Source organism: Schistocerca cancellata, chromosome 7 (genome assembly GCF_023864275.1).
Source record: "Schistocerca cancellata isolate TAMUIC-IGC-003103 chromosome 7, iqSchCanc2.1, whole genome shotgun sequence".
Lineage (NCBI taxonomy): Eukaryota > Metazoa > Arthropoda > Insecta > Orthoptera > Acrididae > Schistocerca > Schistocerca cancellata.
Window position 1 is genome coordinate 451,094,478 of NC_064632.1, and position 7,984 is coordinate 451,102,461.

Below are 7,984 nucleotides of genomic sequence, written 5' to 3' on the forward strand. Positions count from 1 at the left end.
CAGGTTATATCTCTGAGAAGAGCCACGAATCACAAGAGGAATGGGATCCTGGTCGTCGAAGACTGAGGTATCATAATCAAAGCAGTACTGGGAAAAATGAAAGTCAGGCATGAAGTCATGAATCAATTTTCAACATCTTGCATGAAGTTTTCATCACAACAGAAACCATCCCGCCCACCCGCGTTCCACAAATGTTTACGTCCATTCTAAGGGCCTGTCAAACTGAGGTAGCAGCAGTTATGCTGCAGATGTTCAGGACAATATGAAACTTCTTTCGCCGTCTAATCGCCACGAACGAGTGACAAATACTATGAGCCCGAGAAAATGGAGTAAAGCAAGCAGTTAAAACAAATGGATTTCCCACCACCGAAAAAAAGAAAGACCCCCTCATCTTGGGGGGCAAGGTGTCTCTGTGTCTTTTGGGACTGCCATAGCGTCGTGTTAACATATTATGCTACTATGTGGCATACCATCATAGGAATATGCTACCGAGATGTCCTGATGAGATTGCAGTAGGTTGTCAAGACGGAGGTTCGCTGGAAATGGTGCAGCATACCACTTCATTCTGCAGCGATTTAGTCACACATTCTGTTTCTTTGGGAAGTCAAATTTTGGCTCATTCCTCTGTATTCTCCTGACATGGTCAAAGTGGGGAGAGATGGACAGTAACAGAGTGTGAAAGGCGTATAAGCACTTCAAAAATACACAGAAAACGTAACGGATTGAAGCAGACTATCAGTCCGACTGCAGAAGAGTAAAATTTTGTTTCAGATGAGAAAAATTGTGTTTAGGGTGGCACCCCTAGAAAATATGAGCTGGTTTTATAGTGAACTTCATAAGCATTGTTGACGACCTCTGGGGGCCTACCAAATTCGACGAGTGGAAAGATGTGGAAATCACTAAATACCTGTACAGCAGCCCGGTGGACTACCGTGAGTGATGAAATATTCAGCGGCAAGCTCAGCAGCTAAATATAATCAAGCATGTGATCAAGAGCTGCCCTATTTGTTATAGGTGTAGTCTAACTTTTTGAGATGCAACCATAGAACTCTTGCTGTCCATGCTGAATGGAGTGGATGACGTAGACCCAGTAACTGTACGTGAGGAAGACATACTCGTAGTGGTTTCTGACTGTTAGGACTTTCATTTGGAAGTATAAAAGAAAAGCGTTCCATTACCGATGGTGTGTAAACAACATACTCACAATAGCTGCCAATAAGCGATAGTATTTACTGCTGAATGGTACAGTGTCACTAACGGTATATCCTACACTTACCTCCTAGAACACATAATTCGTTCACTTTGCTCGTTATCGCTGAATGTACAGCATCTGTCGGGATACCTTCGTGAGTATAAATTATCTGTTGTCTTCGCGTTCCTTCTACACTTGCAATGAAGAACTAGCACTTCTAAACATTTATTTTTACAAACTACTCAGGACGCGACACACACGAGTGGCACAGGTGGAATGAAAGGTACGTTTCCCCTGCTCTCCTATTCCATCGTGGCCGTGCAACACTGTTTTCTCTTATTATCCGACGTTACGTATTTCCTCATTTCGGTGCGAAATCACGAACTTTCGCACAATGGAACACTGGGTTCCATGTTGAAAACATATAAATTGTAAATTCTAAGCATTGTAATTATTCGGAAACTGGTAATCAGATTCTGAAGAGTGAAACACTGTTGAACACTCCTGGAATAGATTAATAGCCCAGGAATTTGCTATAGTTCCATTTGAAACATCGAGGTTGATACCGATGTCTCTGTAATTAATACAGTTATGAAAAGAGGCTGTAAGTCATCTGCGGACTTTCTCACAGTTCACCTGGGCGAAAACAGAAGTACGATATCTAAATTGTTTCCAGATCTCTTTACGATGAACCGTTTAGCAGGGTCGCTGCGTATATTTAGTGAAGTCTATGGTGTGCTGGTAATCAGCAAAAGTTCACATCTCAGGCATTACATTCGAATGCAAGAAACACACTGAGATTCACCTGACCTATGTTTTACCGTGCCATACCGTGTTTTGGAACCATCTTTCTCAACACACCCAAAAAGTAGACTGGATAACACACATGATCTTCGTTTGTACACAGTTTATATCAATGTAAATCGGCTGATCCCAACAACTCAGTTAAGTGTTGAAAAACGCAAATGATGTTTCGAATATGTCCTTGACTGTATGAAGTGGTGGCTGAGTTGCTAAATAGTCATCATGGCACTCAGTACAGTAAATTTTTATCCATTTGTTGCATCCTTGATCCCCTGGTTCGCGATGTACCAACATTTCTATGGAATCCAAACTGATCTTCCCCGAGGTCGACTACTACCAGTTTTTCCATTCGTCTGTAAGGAATTCGCATTAGTATTTTGCAACCGTAACGTATTTGAGACGTTTGAATGCCTTTTTGCCTGCTTCATTTACTGCATTTTTATATTTCCTTTCATCAATTAAATTCAATATCCCTTCTGTTACCCAAAAATTTCTACTTGCCCTCATCTTTTTACCTACTTGATCCTCTGCTGCCTTCGCTATTTCATCTCTCAAAGGTACCCGTTCTTCTTCTATTTACGTCTAGCGGTTGACGACGTCAGCGATCGGAGATTAAGGCAGCAAAGTTGAAGTTCTTATACATTGAGGAATAGGACAATCAATGTTTACAATGCTACAAAGTAATAGTAAATATGATTTTAACTAGAAAAAGAGTTGCTCACGTTAATCAGCACTAAAAATAAATGGTACACGCCGTTGTCAGAATTTCAAAATTGTAAAATTTGTTTTTCGTCAAAATGCGGTTATCCCGTACGCGCGCTGTAGTAAGACTAGCAGCACTCTCTTACAGGTAGGCTGAGACGCTGTAAGGCCGATCCCCACTAACCTACAGGGAGGGGAAACGTACCGTAACGTCACGCAAATTTAAGATAAAACACAATGTCACGCAATGGAAACGTGTTATTGAAGGACAAGTAAAAGTATAGGTACCACACCACACAAGGGCATATTAATGAGAGGGATCATCTAACTACAAAAGAAACTAGCAGTCACTAAAGCAATTTAGTATATTACCCCAAAATATAAAAAAAATGAATTACCCGCTGAAGTAAGTATGACAACAGTTAACAAGTGGATAAAAGGATTGTAAATATGACACATAGCCTTGGTAAAGGCTTGTGAACAAATGAAAGCATAACATGAAACTATATCACACACATATGGCCAATGCTGTGAAAATGGTCAGTGGTATAAAGAAAGAACCCTGTAAAAATACCTGTAAGTATGAACATCAGAAGATTCGCCTAAGTGCATGATGGGAGCAAATAGCTGTCTCCAAACGCTTAAGTCAGTTCAGTTAAACGCTGATACAAGTTAGCTAGCCTAGTGTCCCCCTCAGCTCATTCTTCTCAGTCCTAAATGGTACAAGTGGAGAAGATGGTAGCAGTAACTCTATTCTAAGATGGACACATGCCTCTCTGTGACGCCTTGACAGCAAGCGTATACTCATCGATCTCTAACTGAACTCCCTGAAGTTTGACTGTATTTTGTTAGTGTAGGAGCTCGCTGACCAATTCCAGCAGGCCTTGCGAGTTCGGACTAACAATAATTTTAAAAATGTATTTAACGAACTTCTACTCTTGTGAATTTTGTGATCGTTAAGGAAAGATGATCCAGGGCAGGGAGAAAGGCAAAAGATCTCCCCCATTCCATGATAGGTTTCTAATCCTGACCAACCTAAAGGCTTGCACACAGACACGTGGGGGAAAACATGCCTTCTACAGAAATTATTATTGTCAGTTAATCAGAGCCTCTGTTACTAGGATTTTAAATGAACATTGTTTCGTGGCATTGCTGCAGAGCAACTGCCGGTCCTCGCTCTACTGTTTTGAGGGGTACACGTGGCTTTTAGATTTTATCTTCCCTAAAATGGACAAGGTACAGGGACACAGTACTAGAAGTGGCTAAAGAATGTCTTGGAACAGTAGTGTGTAAAGGTAGGATGAAGCAAACAGCATGGTGGAATGACACAGTCAAGGCAGCCTGTAAAAGGAAAAAGAAGGCGTATCAAAAATGGCTACATACTAGAGCTCAGGTAGACAGAGTAAGTTCTGTTGAAGAAAGAAACAAAGCCAAACAGATAATTGCAGCATCCAAGAAGAAATCTTGGGAGGACTTTGGAAACAGGTTGGAGACTTTGGATCAAGCTGCTGGAAAACCATTCTGGAGTATAAGTAGCAGCCTTCGAAAGGGAGGTAAGAAGGAAATGACAAGGATTTTGGACAGGCCAGGAAAACTGCTAGTGAATCCTGTTGATGCCTTGGGCAGATGGAGGGAATATTTTGAAGAGTTGCTCAATGTATGTGAAAATAAGATCAGTAATGTTTCAGATTTCGATGTACAATGGGATAGGAACGATGATGTAAATAGGATCACATTTGAGGAAGTAGAGAAAATGGTCAATAGATTGCAGTACAATAAAGCGGCTGGGGTGGATGAAATTAAGTCGGAACTCATCAAATACAGTGGAGTGTCAGGTCTTAAATGGCTACACAGGATAATTGAAATGGCGTGGGAGTCGGGACAGGTTCCATCAGACTGGACGAAAGCAGTAATTACACCAATCTTTAAACATGGAAACAGAAAAGATTGTAACAACTACAGAGGTATCTCTTTAGTCAGCGTTGTGGGTAAAATCTTCACAGGTATTCTTGAAAGGAAAGTGCGAGTATTACTTGAGGACGAATTGGATGAAAATCAGTGTGGGTTTAGGCCTCTTAGAGGTTGTCAGGACCAGATCTTTAGCTTACGGCAAATAATGGAGAAGTGTTACGAGTGGAACAGGGAATTGTATCTATGCTTTATAGATCTAGAAAAGGCATATGACCGGGTTCCTAGGAGGAAGTTATGGTCTGTTCTACGAGATTATGGAATAGGAGGCAAACTTTTGCAAGCAATTAAAGGTCTTTACATAGATAGTCAGGCAGCAGTTAGAGTTGACGGTAAATTGAGTTCATGGTTCAGAGTAGTTTCAGGGGTAAGACAAGGCTGCAACCTTTCTCCACTGTTGTTCATATTATTTATGGTTCATATGTTGAAAACAATAGACTGGCTGGGTGAGATTAAGATGTGTGAACACAAAATAAGCAGTCTCGCATATGCGGATGACTTAGTTGTGATGGCAAATTTGATTGAAAGTTTGCAAAGTAATATTTCAGAGCTAGATCAGTTATGTAAGGGCTGTGGTATGAAAATTAGCATCTCCAAAACGAATGTAATGTCAGTGGGAAAGAGATATAAACAGATAGAGTGCCAAATAGGAGGAACAAAGTTAGAAAAATGTTCAAATGTGTGTGTGAAATCTTACGGGACTTAACAGCTAAGGTCATCAGTCCCTAAGCTTACACACTACTTAACCTAAATTATCCTAACGACAAACACAAACAACCATGCCCGAGGGAGGACTCGAACCTCCGCCGGAACCAGCCGCACAGTCCATGATTGCAGCGCCCTAGACCGCTCGGCTAATCCCTCGCGGCGAACAAAGTTAGAACAGGTGGACGGTTTCAAGTACTTAGGATGCATATTCTCACAGGATGGCAACATAGTGAAAGAACTGGAAGCGAGGTGTAGCAAAGCTAATGCAGTGAGCGCTCAGCTACGACCTACTCTCTTCTGCAAGGAGGAAGTCAGTACCAAGACTAAGTTATCTGTGCACCGTTCAATCTTTCGACCAACTTTGTTGTATGGGAGAGAAAGCTGGGTGGATTCAGGTTACCTTATCAATAAGGTTGAGGTAACGGATATGAAAGTAACTAGGATGATTGCAGGTACTAGTAGATGGCAACAATGGCAGAAGGGTGTCCACAATGAGGAAATCAAAGAAAAACTGGGAATGAACTCTACATATGTAGCAGTCAGGGCGAACAGGCTTAAGTGGTGGGGTCATGTTACACGCATGGGAGAAGCAAGGTTACCCAAGAGACTCATGGGTTCAACAGTAGAGGGTAGGAGGAGTCGGGGTAGACCAAGGAGAAGGTACTTGGATTCGGTTAAGAATGATTTTGAAGTAATAGGCTTAACATCAGAAGAGGCACCAATGTTAGCACTAAATAGGGGATTGTGGAGGAATTTTATAAGGGGGACTATGCTCCAGACTGAACGCTGAAAGGCACAATCAGTCTTACATGATGATGATGATGATGATGATAAAAGGACTTCTCCTAACATTTGACACAACGCAGTTTAATGCAGAGAGGCTGCCCCGAGACACCTGGTGTGTAAAAATGGTGCGTAATGAATTATTTGCCTTATATCTGCTGGGGAGAACTACTTTCAGTATTTTGTGACTTCCTGGTTCTTTTAAGTTGACTTTCATATCCAGAAACAGCTATGAAGTGCTCTTAAGGGTGCAGAAAATAACAGGTCCCTCTCACGGAAAGGAAGAGAAGAAGTAATTAGCTTTGCAACCACTGGCAGTAGTGAATACCCTTTGCAGTTATGATACAGTGTTAAAGAATAGATTATGCTGACTATTGGGATGTGCATATTACAATAAAAATATGTTGCATGACATATTAGTGATAAGCTGCCATGTAACACCCGAAATTACTAATGAAGCATTGTACCATCTCGTTGTCAATATATATAAGAAATACTGCCTGTCTGTCTAATTGAGTGAAGTCGCTACAAAATTTTGACATTAACTTAACTTTTGTAAAGGGTGAACATAGATTGTTAGTGACCTTTTTTTGTGTGTTTGAGCATTCAGAAATAATGCAGTGACATTTGTTTCAGACTGATGACAAGGTTAATCGCTGTATTTAAGTAGCTTCGTTGTTAAACTTTTGTTTGGATTTACTCTAGTTAAATCACAAACTGTTGCAAAACCTTGCATATTACCGAGCTATACTCAGTGCCAAATTCGCACCAAGTGTGTAATTCTAAGTATGTTGCAAGCTCATTTATTTGTCAGGAAATTAGATATACAATAATACCACATTCAGTACCGGGAAACAAACGCAGAATCAGTTTCAGAGAGTTGTGATGAATCGTAAGTGGTGAGAAACTTTGACTTCGGAGCGATGAATTATTGATGCTGAGAGTAGTATAAGCCTGCGAGAATTGGATGTTCCGTGCTACGGACGCATCTCTCTGGAGTAAGTAACCACTCCGTCTACAAGCCACAAGTGTCCCATCGCGACCATTAGACCGCCGTGTCATCCTCCTAGGAGGATGCGGATAGGAGGGGCAGGGGTCAGCACACCGCTCTCCCGGTCGTTATGATAGTATTCTTGACCGAAGCCGCTACTATTCGGTCGAGTAGCTCCTTAACTGGCATCACGAGTCTGAGTGCACCCCGAAAAATGGCCACAGCGCATGGCGGCCTGGATGGTCACCCATCCAAGTGCCGACCACGCCCGACAGCGCTTAACTTCGGTGATCTCACGGGAACCGGTGTATCCACAGCGGCAAGGCCGTTGCCTTGGAGTAAGTAACCAAAGATGTATATTTGAGGAGTCTGTGTGAAGCGATTACAGAGATTGGACGTATTCATGTTGGAGATTTTGCTATTGTTGTGCGACGCCATTAAGCTCCATCGTGAATGTTTAGTTAGTCGATGGCAAAATAAACAAATTGAAGAAAATAATACTCATTTAAGGTGTATGTTTATCAATTTATGAAAGATTTGACAAACACTCAGATACCACGAGACGTAGATCGATTGGAGGTGCACTGTGGAATGATGGTGCGAGCCTGCATCTTTTCACGGTCAATATTCTTCGAGAGAATATCTCAGAAGCAATAAACTTTTCGTTGATACCAAAAATAAATATGAAGCAGAGAATTTTCTTAAACAAATTTCTTAAATAAATAAATAAAGTAATAAAAATGTAATAAATAGTGCTGTAGATTAATAACAGTTAACGCCGAGTGAGATTAACAGTGTTTTCCTATTATCTGAGTTTTTTATGCTGAAAGAAAGTG

At 41.2% G+C, this 7,984-nt stretch overlaps 1 pseudogene; it reads right to left on the reverse strand.

Annotated features, from left to right (window-relative positions):
• Window positions 1-7,363: 7,363 nt before the first annotated feature.
• On the reverse strand, window positions 7,364-7,481 carry LOC126093299 (5S ribosomal RNA; annotated as a pseudogene).
• Window positions 7,482-7,984: the final 503 nt, after the last annotated feature.